Below are 14446 nucleotides of genomic sequence, written 5' to 3'. Positions count from 1 at the left end.
ATAAAAACAAACTATTAAAAAGTAGAATACAATTACTATAGAAGTAGACATACACCAATATCATTATTTTCAAAATCGGATCGAGGATTGAGTCGGTTAAGTTATTGGGTCATTGATCCGACTGAATTAAACAAATTGGTTGATCCGGACCTTATTAGGTGTATGTATATATATGCATAATATATGAATTGATTAAGCAAAAAGATGAAAAAAATAAAACTAAACTTAAAATAAATATGCAATCCAATCCATTCTCCAGCATAATTAATGCATTATCTCAATATAAATATTGATTGAATAAACAAATAATTAAATAAATATGGTCAAATGTATGTGATGTAGGTCGCACAAAATCCGAATTGAGTCGCGGAAATGGGTCCCAAGGTCGGTCGCTAGATCCTTCTTTCAAGCTACCTGTTAGTGGATTCTGAGAACAAAGCAAACGTAAAACTAGTTTAGTAGCACTCAACGATGACCCTCCGATGCCTAAGTTAGAAATGTGGGGTCGAAAAATATGAGGTCGAAAATAAGTGAGGTCGAAGGAGACCAGAAAAGGCGGTAAACAGTAATAAATATGTGTTTGAATAATCATAAATGAAGATATTTATAATAGTACGGTACCCTCTGCACTTGTGACACGTGACACCAGTAAGAGCTTGCCACGTCATCTCTCCCAAAAGCTGTTGCAATGGTTGACTTTGGCCTGGTCAAATGGGTCTCATTTGGTCAGTTATATAACATAAAAATACTACAAAATACAGGGATGTTTTAGTAATTAAATAATCTCCCTAGTCAGTATCATAAGCCATCGTAATTAGTTCATTCTCATTATCACTGTAAAAGCATTCTAATTTGACGATCAAACTGCTCAAGATTGGCCTTTGCAATTGGCTCTGCATCGTTTGTCTCATCTCAAATAAACAAAAAACCAAAAATAAGTAATAAGAATGTGTTATTGAAACAATAATAATAATTTTGATCAACCTGTCAATGGACCAAAAAATAAGTAATAAGAATGTCTCATCGCAAGTTATAATGCATTAAACTGTTGGAATAGGTGACCAAAAGTCGATATTTATTTAAGTAATTTTATCCCGATAAATATGGTAAGTATTCGTTTTTGACACACGTATTGTGCTTACCAAATTATGTCAAGCAAGCACTGCTTTGACGTTACAATAGATGTCCACAGACCACTTAATAACCCATGTAGTTGGGTTGCGCATTGGATAGCGGCTATGAAACCAACTTCTGAGGGTTGGTCTGAAATATTCCAAGTCGAGGACTTCGAGATTGGGCATCGAGAGTTCTATTGAGACTTGCACTGAGTATTGCATTCATTTGATGAGTCCCACGTTTCATCAGCGACAGATGTTGGATGTCTATGCAATTTCAATGGGTTAGTTGACAAGATGGTCAACTGATTGAACTGACTCGTGGGGATCGTCATATGGAAGCCTTAGAGGCTTGACACGTATGACTTAGTCCCCAGCTTCGATAGTACGGGAGTAGTCCTCAAACTTGAGGAATCACCTCAATCACGTGCATACGATGACTGTATCTTGGGTCTGTGCGAGAGGTGACTGTGTCATAAATACGATCATCATAAACCTTATCCAATGCAGTCGGAGTATGTAGCGGGGATGGTGAGTTCCAAGAAGAGGATTCGTACCCTGTCAGTATATGATAGAGGTATCTCCTATGCACTTGAAGATGCATTAACGCTCTATAAAACTGTGGCCACAGTCGTTGATCAAATAGGAAAAGGAGGTTCCTATGTTAAGAAACTTGGCGTAATGCGATCTCAAGGATTAAGATAGACGTCTAGTCCAGGATGAGAACCGACACCTAATTTCATGCCCTAGACTAAGGCCGGGAGATGGTAGACAGAAGGAGCGAACCCGTATGGACTCGAAAGCCTAAAAGTTTACATGGATATTCGCCTAGTCTCTAGTGTCATGGACCGTTGCTAGACGGCCTCCCATGGTGACGGGTTTTCTTGATCAAGGGTTGATCGAGAATTATTAATTAAATTAGATTTAATTAATAATAGTATTTGACACTAGCCAAGTCTAGCTGAAAGGAAAACCTAAAGAGTCACACACAAATCACCGAGAAGGGACGAGTAATTAATTGGGAATTAACTCCATAAGTAATTGGATTACTTACAAATGAGAGAGATCCATTGGATGGAGGAACCCAAGGATAAATTAATAGGATTAATTTATATTGGGTTTGCCCTTATTATTTAATAAGTTGAGTTATTAATTAATAAAGGCTTATTGGCTCATGTATTTAATTGGACTAAATATATATGATGAGCTTAATTAGGTGAATTTTAATTAAAATCAGTTGGGCCTTGCATTTTATGTCCATAAAATCGGCCAAACACCTTAATTAAACTTGATGAAAAATTTTAAGAAAGAAAATAATTGACTAGCAATTATCACTTTTGGAAAGTGCTATGTTAGTCATTCTTTATTTGGAATAAAGAATATATTACTTTATGGATTGTGGAATCCCAAGACACATTCCAGTACATCCATACAAGGTATATATATCAGTTATTTGAAATAACTAATAATTTTACATAACACAAAATTAATTCCTACACTAGAACATCCAAAATCGGTCGGCCCTCTCTCTTGCACTTGGTGTGTTCTTTCTCCCTTATTCTCTTCTAGCAAAAGGAACTAAGGGCTTCCATATTCCGGCATGGTATGGACGTGTCTTTAGAGGACTTCTATATTGAAGTCTCACGTGAACGAATCAACGAAAAGAAGTTCGAAGTAAATCAAGCAAAAGGTATTTCTTGATTTACGTTTCTTGCACTTCTTGTTTTAATTTTACCATAAGTCCCATTTTAGTTTTGTTTATTTAATTAACTACATCGAACGTTCGAGAACTCCAAGGGTACACCCCTTGAAATTATGGTATTATTATATTTGATTTTTAATTTATGAATTTTATTCACCGTTCCGCTTGCGCGTTCCCAACCGATCCACTTGCATTTTTTTATTTATTGCTTTCATAAACTAGATCATTTTGACCTCTGGTGCTCCAATCTACTTCTCCTTTTAGTATGAATACGTTAGAAAACACTCCAATTCCGCTCGCATCCAGAAGAAGAAGATTTTTGCCTTAGAATACTAATTGCTAACATCTATAGGTTAGATGTATCAATATCAAACAATTTCAACCAACCATCTAGCAAATATTTTGATTAAGAAATAAAATTAGCAAAATATATACTTAGTCCAAAAAAAAAAAAAGGATGGGTCGGAATAAATTATATAAAACTAAGGGAAAAAGTATTATTTTAGTCCGCTAAGTATGCCTAATTTTAATTTTAATCTGATAACTATGTCTATTTTTGTTTAGGTCCAGTAACTTACGAAATTGCGTACTTTTAGTCATCTGGCAGATTTTCGGACAATTTTACCTATATGAGTGCATATGGACTAAAACTGTTTTTCAAAAGTTGCATAGGGATAAAATTGTTCGAAAATCTGCCAGAGGACTAAAAGTAAGCAATTTCATAAGTTACTGAACCTAAATAAAAATGGACATAATTATCGGACTAATATTAAAATTAGGCATACTTAGAGGACTAAAATAATACTTTTCCCTAAAACTAACTATTATCAAGTCGAGTTGATCTAGCAATGGTCGTAGCAGTTGTCTTGCAAAGCTCTTATATCTATCTCGATAGATTGGTATTTCATTGTAAGCTTTTGTGCCTCTATCAACTGTAATATCAATATAACCTAAGAGTTCACTCAAAACTTCTATCTTTGAAAAAAAAAACACAAATTCTTTATCATATTGGAAAGTTGGGTTCAAATAATATGCGGTAGCATGCAGACTTTTTCGCAACATTTTATCCCATCTTACACTGTTAATATCAACATATTGTTGATATAATTTTTATGGGTGAATAGCAATTTACCTCCAGTGATATTAAAAATGAGCACATTACTCCCTTATGAAAAAAATATAGCAATTTACCCCCCTATACTTTCTAAAATGAAGCAATTTTACCTCCTTACACAGGGAGGTAAATTGTTTCATTTTAAAAATCATAGGGGGGTAAATTGTTGTATATTAAAAAACACAGGGAGGTAAATCGCTATTTGTTTTTCCATAAAGGGGTAATTTACTAATTTACGATATTACAAGGGGTTGCTTACATTTTTTCGGATTAGTGTATGATGGCATGTATAGGGAAAGAAAGGCTATCAAAGCTTTATTTTACAACAGAAAAAATTATGTTGTAAAATAAAGCTTCGATAGCCTTTCTTTCCCTATACATGCCATCATACACTAATCCGAATGATGACTTCTTATTTAGAATCACAAATGCCAAAACAAATGTACAAGCGGAATTCTAACTCTGACAACGACAAAATGATTTGTTTAACTTGTCGTGTCGCATCCTTCTTCAGAATTTTTTTGACATTTTGACAGGCCATCGTTGCTTGCAAATCCTCTTTATGATTACTCAGACTTTTCAATGCAATGAATATTGTGGGAAAACAAGTATTTTCAGGTCGAATAATCTCTTTCCATCCTTCTCTTTGTCTCAACAAATTAAAAGGCCATTTCTTATTACAGATAAAATAAGTTACTTTAGATGCGAGTATTGCACAATGTTGACATAAGTCAACTCACCAATGTTTTTCATAATCAAATTAATACAATGAGTTGCACAAGGCGACCAATAAATAGTAAGAAATCTTTCAGAGAAACCGTTCGATCACCTGCATTATTTGTGACTAAATGAACCACATTGTTCACCCCAATAATTTCCACAATTTTAGTGAACAAGTTACAAAAATTCTAAGTCGCAGACTCACTAGCAAATACATTAACAGATTTAATAAACGAGATTCCGGAGGGATAATAAACCAAAAAATTAACCAATGGCCTCTATCTAAAATCTTTTCATTTATCACCCATTATCGTACAACTAGTTTCTATCCATCTACTCCTAAAAGAATCAACAATCAATTCCAGTTGTTTTTGAGCACAGTCATTTACTTACAAGGGTGTAAAAGTAATTTCTATATATAAGCCATATAATAAAATATACACCTTACCACAATATAATGCTCTCAACATCATTATAAATATCTCATATATTAGTTTTTAAACCACCTCCACTATTCATGATTTGAGAATTCATTACTCTCTTTCTCTAAAAAATTCTCTCTTTACCGATACAAGATTTGGAAATTAGTGGTGTATCGAGGGTAATTTTTCCATTTAATCCCTTATTCAATTAACATCCACATCATTGAGGCCACCTGTAGAAAATTATTATGCCAACATTGAGAATGCAGACCCGGTCTCAAGCACGCGATGATCAGGGGGTGGATGTACCTAGGAGGCACAAGAAAATGGAGCAAGGCAAGCCCCATCCCATGAATAGTCACCACCTCATGGATTAGCCCCCTCACCTCATGAACCAGCTCCACTTAATGGAGAATCCCATCATCTTGTGGGCAACACCCTTTTCATGTGCAAGTCCCACCTCCTCGTGAGCAAAACCCACCTCTGGCCCGTGGAGAATCACCCCCTAGGTGTTCCACCTGAAGAAATGATACAGTTAATGCATGAAGCCTTCTGGGCCCTAATCTATGATGAGTCCACTAGAGCAGCTACTGAAGCGATGGCTTAATTTGCCACTCATCACCCGTAAACCCGCTCCCTCCTTCTCCTCATTGGAGTCGAGATCATTCCAAATTCTCGAGGGGGGAAAAACAGAGGTAGGAAGAGATGAATAGCAGAGTCTCCTATCCCGAAGTCGCTCAAGTCCAAGAGCAAACCTCCCACCAATCGCGACAATTCTCTGCACCCCTACCATCAAGGGAGTCGAGGATCCTTATCTTCCATTCGACATAGCTCCTCTAAGACATAACCCTTTCTCCCCCGCAATCCCAGCCGAAGTGCTCCCCGTAGGCGTCAAAGTATCAAATCTCTCACAGTGCGATAGAATAGGAGACCCACAGGAACACTTGGACAAATTCTATGTTAAATCCATTGATACAACTTGAGTGACGCTGTCTACTGCAAGGTCTTCCGCACTACGCTCTCCAAGCGTGCTCTAGCATAGTTCAACCAACTGCTTGCTGGACCTATCTCTAACCTCGAGCAGTTAACTCAACCTTTTTTTGCATCACTTCTCCATGAAAAAAAAAGTTCTAAAACCGGTTGCATACTTGTTCACTATTCGCCTGAAGGAAGATGAATTGTTAAGAGATTACATTAAAAAATTTATGGAAGTTGTGCACGTGGTGCCTCATGTCAACCATGACTTGCTGGCCAGCATCATCCAACAAAACTTGCTGCTCGAAGGCTTAAAGAGTCGATAGTTGGAAAACCCCCTAGAACTTTGAAAGACTTACTCATACAAAGTATATTAGAATTGAGGAGTCCAAGACTTCGAACTCTTCCCCTAGCTTCCAGAGTAAGGTTAGAGAAGAGGGAAAGGAGCCGAAAAAGAAGGAGAAACGCAAGCACTTACCTCCGACTGGATTTACGCATTACACCCCCTGAATACTACTAGAGGAGAAATATTAGTTGTGGTGGAGCAACAAGGGTTGATTAATCAGTGGCAAAGGAAAATGAAAGATAAACCCGAGAGGTTAAAGTATGATAAATACTTTCATTTCCACCATGACATGGGGCATACAATCGAGAAATATCATCACCTCCAAATGAGATAGAAGCTTGATCTAGCGGGGATACTTGAAGGAGTATGCCAATTAATATCCACGAAGGCGTCAATTTGACCCAGGGCTGAGCGCGCCACCTCAAGAGCTAACATCAAATCCAGCTTTTCATGATGATAATCTTTCTATAGCAGGAGTCATCTTGTAACCTCAAGAGGATCGGCAGGAAAAGATTCCCTCGCCATGGAGTAGTAACCCTAAATTCGTATAACAAAAAAAATTATCTTTTGGCTATTCAGTTGTAATAGGAAAAAGCTCTAGTAGGAGCTCAATATGACTTTATTCCCTTTTATATTTCCTCTAAGACATTGTAGTGTAAACTCTAAGTAATGAAGCTAGTTTTCTTATTGTATTCTCAACAAACAAAATCAAATTAAAGAAGTTTTAAAAGGACCCTAGAGGAAAAAATCATCGCGCCCAAGAGGCAAAAGTCATGTTGTCTTGGGACCCCATAGACAAAATTTCACTGATATCACTGTCAAGAATGTCGTCCGGAAAACTTTGCATCACCGAGAAGTTGGTAAAAGACTTCGGAACATGAATAAGTATATCTTGAGGCAATGTCCCCTTGTCAAGAATGCTGACTTAAAAACTTTGCATCCCCCTAAAGTTGGTAAAAGACCAATTCCAGGACATTAGCAGAAATATCCCTCGGGCCAACGTCTGCTAGAGATGAGTCGATACACACGATTTAACGATTGAAAAGGTGCAATGACTACATTCAAAAATACTATATATTGCTGATTTATATACCAAATGTAACATCCACAAATTTTTGTATGCATTTGTAAGACTAATTGGTAATCATTAGAAAAATTTGAATTTAATCATAAATAAATGATAGATTGAGATTTAAATATATTAAAACTTGAAGGGGCAAAATCGAAGCTTTATAAAATATTTGGGTTCAAACTATGTAACTTAAGAAGAATAGGGGACAAAATGGAAATATTAATAAAAGTTAAAATAAAAAATATTTGATGAAGTTGAAATTTTTGGAGGCACATGCAAGACTCTAAACTTATTTTTGTATGCCAGTAAGATTGATATATTGTAATACATACATACATATATATAATATCTACATATGGAATGAACTAATGGGTATAGCACTTAAAATCATCATGACCATATGTGGCTTAATATCTACATATAGAATGATATATTGTAATCAGATGTGGCTTAAAAAATTATATATTATCAATTTATTTTATATGCAATGAAAGCTAGTTATCCAAAGTAGATAAATCATCATGGCCATCTCATAAATTTTTTTAGTAATTTCATCCCAAAACTTTTAGTTTGAGAGGAGTGAATTAATTTTGTTCTTTTTTATTAAGCCCATTTTTTTTAACCACAACCTAATTTTTTTTGAAATTATATATAAAAAAACCATAAATGTGCCCAAAATATGTCGGATACGCCTTAGACGTGTCTATGGTGTGTTCGACACTATTTTTTAAAAATTTTTTATTTTATATGTTCAAGCACACAGATGTCATATCCAACACTTATTCGAGACGTGTTCGAGCCGTGTCCTACACTGCACTGAGTAATTTTTTGGAGTGTCCATACTTTATAAATTAGGAGAACTATATCCAAGTAATTAAATTACTTGATTTTATTAAATTTAGTTATTTTTATAATTCATTTACTCAATTTATTCGGATTTATCAACTAAATACTAAATTATATGTACTGACGTTTAATTAAATTCTAGTGTAGTGATAAATTAATAAAATATTAGTATAAATATTAAAAACAATATTTAAGAAATATTATGTTTATGAAAAAGGAATATGAGATTTTTGAAATGATTTAATTGAGGGATGTTATAAAAACCGATAGCTATAACAAGATGAGCGGTATAATGAAATAAGTTCTTATGAGTTATTTATAAATTATATATATCTTTCAAAAATCTAGATTGTCTAGTTATTTAGAAAAAATAGAGTAAAAAGTTAGATTTTGACAAAAATAAAATATTAAAAGGATTGATTGGATGTATATGAATATTATTTAATATTTTATTTAACATTTATGATACTCTCGATATATTGATTATAAGCATTATACTTTCTTATAGGACGTGCCCTAAAGTAGAGGATTGAGCAGCTATTTGATTAACGTAATCGTTTTGATATTTGAAATAAGTATAATTAATTGAATTATATATATATATATGAATTTAATCGTTAATTAGTGGTTATTTATAATTATATTATTGACCTACGAAATTATTATTATATGCTTATCAGTGTGAATTGTATAGAAGTCAGATAAATGATTGTGTGATCGTTAATTGATTATTGAATGAAACTGAATAAAAAAAATATTGATGATAATTGATTATTGAATGAAATTGAATAAGGAAGTTAATGATGTTGATGCTATGAACTGAAACAAAAAGATGGCTTACCTTACTTGGGGGATACTACAATGACTTATGATCATATAATTAATGATGAGTTGCGTGTTGTTATTGATCAATAGAGATGATGTGATATCATACGAGCTATGTGCTGTGTGATATTTTTGATGATGTGGCATACGAGTTGTGTGCTGTGTGATATAATTGATGATGGGATATCATATGAGCTGTGTACTGTATGATATGGAAAAAAAGAAAAGAATGAAATATTATGATTGAGTTGATGATAGCCGACAAAGACCATCGAATGATCCACTCCAACTTGGGTAAGTATGGCCCTAAGAAAATAAAAAATAATTTTGAGTGTATTATGTTGTGTATTAATTTTTTATTATTGCTATTGGTTATCTTCTGATTCTATAGTAATTACACGATGAAGGATTATTGGTTGGTGTTCAATTGAATGGAAATTCTGCTAGTGCATATGTGTATGTATATATAAGTTAATTAGATATACTTATTGAGTAGACAACTCATTTTTTGTCCCATGTTTTTTAGGAGATAAGTCACAACGACTAGTTAAATTGGACCATAAACCCAATCATCGATACTACTAGGTAGCTCGTCAGTGTCATTTTAAGTTGAGACTTCTAGCTACATAATTGCGTATATATTAAACTTCCAATATATTTATATTTTAAGATTTATTATAATTAAAACCTTCATTTTTGTCTTTTTTTATGTTCATAAATGCTATAAGCGGGTATTTAATATCAAATTTCATTGAGTACTTAATTGTCTAATATCGATATAAAATATTAAAAGAAAGATATGATTTATCTTATTGATTTTGTGAAAATTTCTCATGAAACGGAGTTTAATTATGAATAAGTAATATAATTAGTGGTATTAAAACGTAGTTTCATAAGGAGTGCTACATTGGGTGGTATAAAGAGTAGGAGTTAGATTCTCTAAGGATATTTGATGAAGCGTAGTATTATTGAATCCATAAAAAATATACTATGGAATCTAAGTGCATATATGGGTTTCATATAGGATGAAATATCTGGTCATCACGTTGTTGGCCCAATAGAGTTATTGGAGTCTGTACATGGTAATATAAAACTACTAAGATATGATATATGCGTATTTATGTTTATTACTAGATTATAGTAGTTAATACAATCATAAGATTTTGTCTAGTTATAGCGGATGGTGTATATTACATGTGGATTTGGTTGAGATAAATCTTAGAGAGTTTGATGTTTTTTTGTGAATAAATTTGTTATCTCGTAATCACAATATTATTGACTGTAATACAAAGGAAGTGTCGACTGAAGTCAATAGCCATATGATTAGGTGAATGGAAAGCTATGTCAAAATGCTTAATTTCTATGTTGAGTGCGTTTTATTTATTAAAGAAGGATATGAGGCATATTAGTGAATTTACATGATACTATTATGTTTTATTAAAGCAAGTTTGTTTTCCTTTTATGCAAACTAGCAGTTATTATTACGCTTAGCAAATTTATCACACAAATTTTGGGGTCTAGACCAACGTTTGGGTCAAGTTTCGTCGAATTTTGAGAACGTTCAAAATTAGCTGTTTTGCACGATTTTATTAATGCAAGTTTGTTTCCCTTTTATACAAACTTGCAGTTATTATTACGCTTAGCAAATTTACCACACAAATTCTTGGGTCTAGATTAGTTCAGATGTATAAGATGTTCCAAAAATTAGAGAACTCCCTAATATTTCCTCAAAAATTACTTGGATTATCTCTTCACCAAGAAATAGATTTTGAAATAGAGACTGTTATTGCGACATCACCTATTTTGATCGTGCCATATAGAACAACTCTAGTAGAATATGGGAGCGTAAGGAGCAAATAGAGGAAATAATATAGATGAATTCATTACATCGAGTACTTTACTGTGGGAAATACTAGTGTTATTTGTGAAAAATAAGAATGATAGTATGAGATAGTGTACTGTTTATTGCCAACTGAATTGGCTGAAAGTGAAAATTAAATATCAAGAATAAAAAATTAATGATTTGCTAGCCTAGTTGAAAGGAGTTATATTCGTTTTCAAGGTGGATCTGAGCTCTGATTATTGACAACTAAGGATAGTAGAGAAGGCTATAGCTAAACAATTTTTTACACTTATTATGGTCATTTTGAGTTTAATAATGCAATTCGGATAAACAAATGCATAGGTGATGTTCATGGCCGTGATGAATCACACATTTTAAGAGTACTTGGATCAACTTATGATAGATTTTATATATGACGTCTTAGTGTATTTGAGGAATAGGAAGGAGCATGAACAATATTTGAAAACAACTTTACAAATCTTGAAAGAGAAAAGAATTGTATGCTAAGTTAAAGAAGTATGGGTTTTGGGTCAATTGGGTAGTTTTTTGGGACATGTAATATGAGGAGATGGGGACAAGCCTAACCCTATGAAGGTGAAAACTATTATAGAATGGGGGCCACAAGAAAATATCAATAAAATTGAAAATTTTTTAGGACTAGCTGGATATTATAAGAGATTTGCTGAAGGTTTTCCCATAATTGTCTGTCATTTTAATAAAAGTCATTAAGGAAGGGAGTAGTTTTTCACTAGACTGAACAATGTCAACTAAATTTTTTTGTTAAGTTAAAGAAAAGATGTCAACTCTGATTTTGGTTTTAGCATCTGGTGGTGGTGGATATATGAGCTAAACAGATATTTTGAAGCAAGGTTTAGGGTGAGTATTAATGCAAATTGGAAGGTGATCTCGTACAACTCGTCAATTAAGGACCCACTAGTTAAATTACCCCACACATGATTTGAAGTTAGTAATAGTTGTGCATGCATTAAATATTTAGAGACACCACTTGTATGGTGAAGAAAAAATAATTCAGATTTTCAATAATCTTAAGAGTTTGAAATCTGTTTTGACCCAAAAAGAGTTGAGCTTGGGATAAAGTAGGAAGAGTTTAAGCACCTTAGCTAATTTGGTGAGTCATTATTTGATAGAAGGGATGTCTGATTTATAATAGATGTCTTGGATTAACTATTTACCAACTAAATTTTATCTAAGTAATATTATTAGGATATTTTAAGAGATGATTTGAACTCCTATAGCATTTATTAGATAGATGAGATAACATTATTGGCATTCAATATATATTTTTTAATGCCAATATCTCTACCACAAATATTGGGGTTAGGGACGGTAATATTGATGACATAAATGAAAACAAATGTTGAGTTTAAAGCCAAACTAGTAGAATTCTTATTCATGGACAAGTTTTGATGTATAAGAGAGGATATAATGAAGTAGGAGTAGTTCAATATAATATTATTATCATACATTGGATTAGATTAGTACACTTGGATAGTGTGTTGTACGTGTGCTTTTACATGTTGAGAATAATATTTCGAAGCTTGATAGTTGGTAAAAATATTAGACGAAACTATTACGGTTAAGTTGGATCCTTTCTTATTACAAATTTTAGGGAAAATAGATCAACGCAACAAATCATATTTTTCATAAGAACAGATGGAGTGATAGTGGATGTGAGGCGAGGTTGTGTACATGATATAGAGGTGCTACTCAAGAAAATCATGTATGAAATCTACAACACCCCATATCTAGTGTACATGATATATGTTGATTTCATGAATGTGGTCGTGAACCTGGCTTTATATTTATGTCGATTTCGTATATTGATTGTTTATATAATTAGTTGTGGATTATTTGTTAGATTACCTTAATATCGATGGAAAAACTACTATGTGTCATGTGTGTTTGTAATGGATGGACGTGAGAGTGGTATGATTACGTGATCGTATAATTGATTGTTGTATGAAATCAAATTAGAAGTTATTATTGAGGAAGTAATTATTATAAAGAACAGAATGATGATTGTCAATTGAAATAAAAGATGATGCTTACTTAGTTGGGAACACAGTCAATGGTTTATGAAAATGCGATTGATGATGATGTGATTGATAATGTGATATGAAAAATATACGAATTAAGCTAAGTACTATGGCACGTAGGGTACCGGGGTATTCCGGACAACAGAGAATATCCTGTGTTGTTAGCTACACACTAGGGTGGTGTGGGGGTACCATGTTTGTTGTGATTTCCTGTGTTGATATTGCTACACAGCTGAAGTAAAAGAGTGTGGGGATATCACACTACGGGTATCTTGTGCTGTATACGATATCATGATGCCCGCAAAACCATTGATTGATGTATTCCAATTAGAATAAGTGGGGCCCTTAACTAATAAACGATAATGTCGAATATTATGTCGTAGATTGATTTACAGTGGTGAGTATGTATTACTGCTTATATCTAATGTTGCTATATGACTAATGACTGTTAGTCAATGTGACTGCATGTACGTGAATTGTTGCATGTGGATATATATAGACTGATTAGTTATACTTACTAAGTAGGCAGCTCATTCCTTGCCACGTACTTTTCAGGAGATAGGTCACACTGATTAGCCACATTGGACTTTGAGTGCTACCGTCGTCTTTATTAGGTGGGTCAACCGTTACATCTGAAGCTAGAGTTTTGATTGTTGGGTTGTTAAGTATTCTGGTCTTTTATCGGGATTTATGTTTTAAGTTGTGGTATGATTTTCCTTGAGGTTATGTACATGAGGACATCTAGTGAGGGTGAATATAAACTTTTGGAGGTATCTATTACCTTTTGTGGTATATATATTATATTGATAAATTAAAATTTATTTTACGGGGTGAAAGAGAATTACTTATAGAATAAGTTCTGATTAAAGAAAGGATGAATAGTAATAATTAGATGTAGCGAGTAGGGGGTGCTACATGAGGAACCACGACAGTCACGTGCACACGATAACTATATCTTGAATCTGGAGGAGGTGATTGTGTCATGAACATGACCATTATAAGCCTTATCTAGTGCAATCAAAATGTGTAGTGAGGACGGTGGGTTTGAAGAAGAGGATCTATCCCCTATCAGTACATGATAGTGGTATCTCCAATGAATTTAGAGACGCGTTCATGCTTTCTAAAGTGGTCACAGAGGTTGATCAAATAGAAAATGATTTTCTATATCGAGCAATGGAACGAAACACGGTCTCAAGTATTAAAGCATAGATGCCTAGTTTAGGATGGGAACCAACACCCAATTCTATACCCTAGACTAAGGTCGAGAAACGGTAGACAGAAGAACTATACCCGTACAAAACTCAGGAGCTTAAATGTTCACACATATTTCATCTAGGCTCTAGTACCATGGATCGTTTCTAAACGGCCACCTATGGTTGTTGGCTTTCCTGATTAATGGTTGATCAAGG

This window comes from Sesamum indicum, linkage group LG13, assembly GCF_026168435.1.
Source record: "Sesamum indicum cultivar Baizhima isolate 11 linkage group LG13, ASM2616843v1, whole genome shotgun sequence".
Lineage (NCBI taxonomy): Eukaryota > Viridiplantae > Streptophyta > Magnoliopsida > Lamiales > Pedaliaceae > Sesamum > Sesamum indicum.
This window is presented reverse-complemented; position numbering follows the sequence as displayed.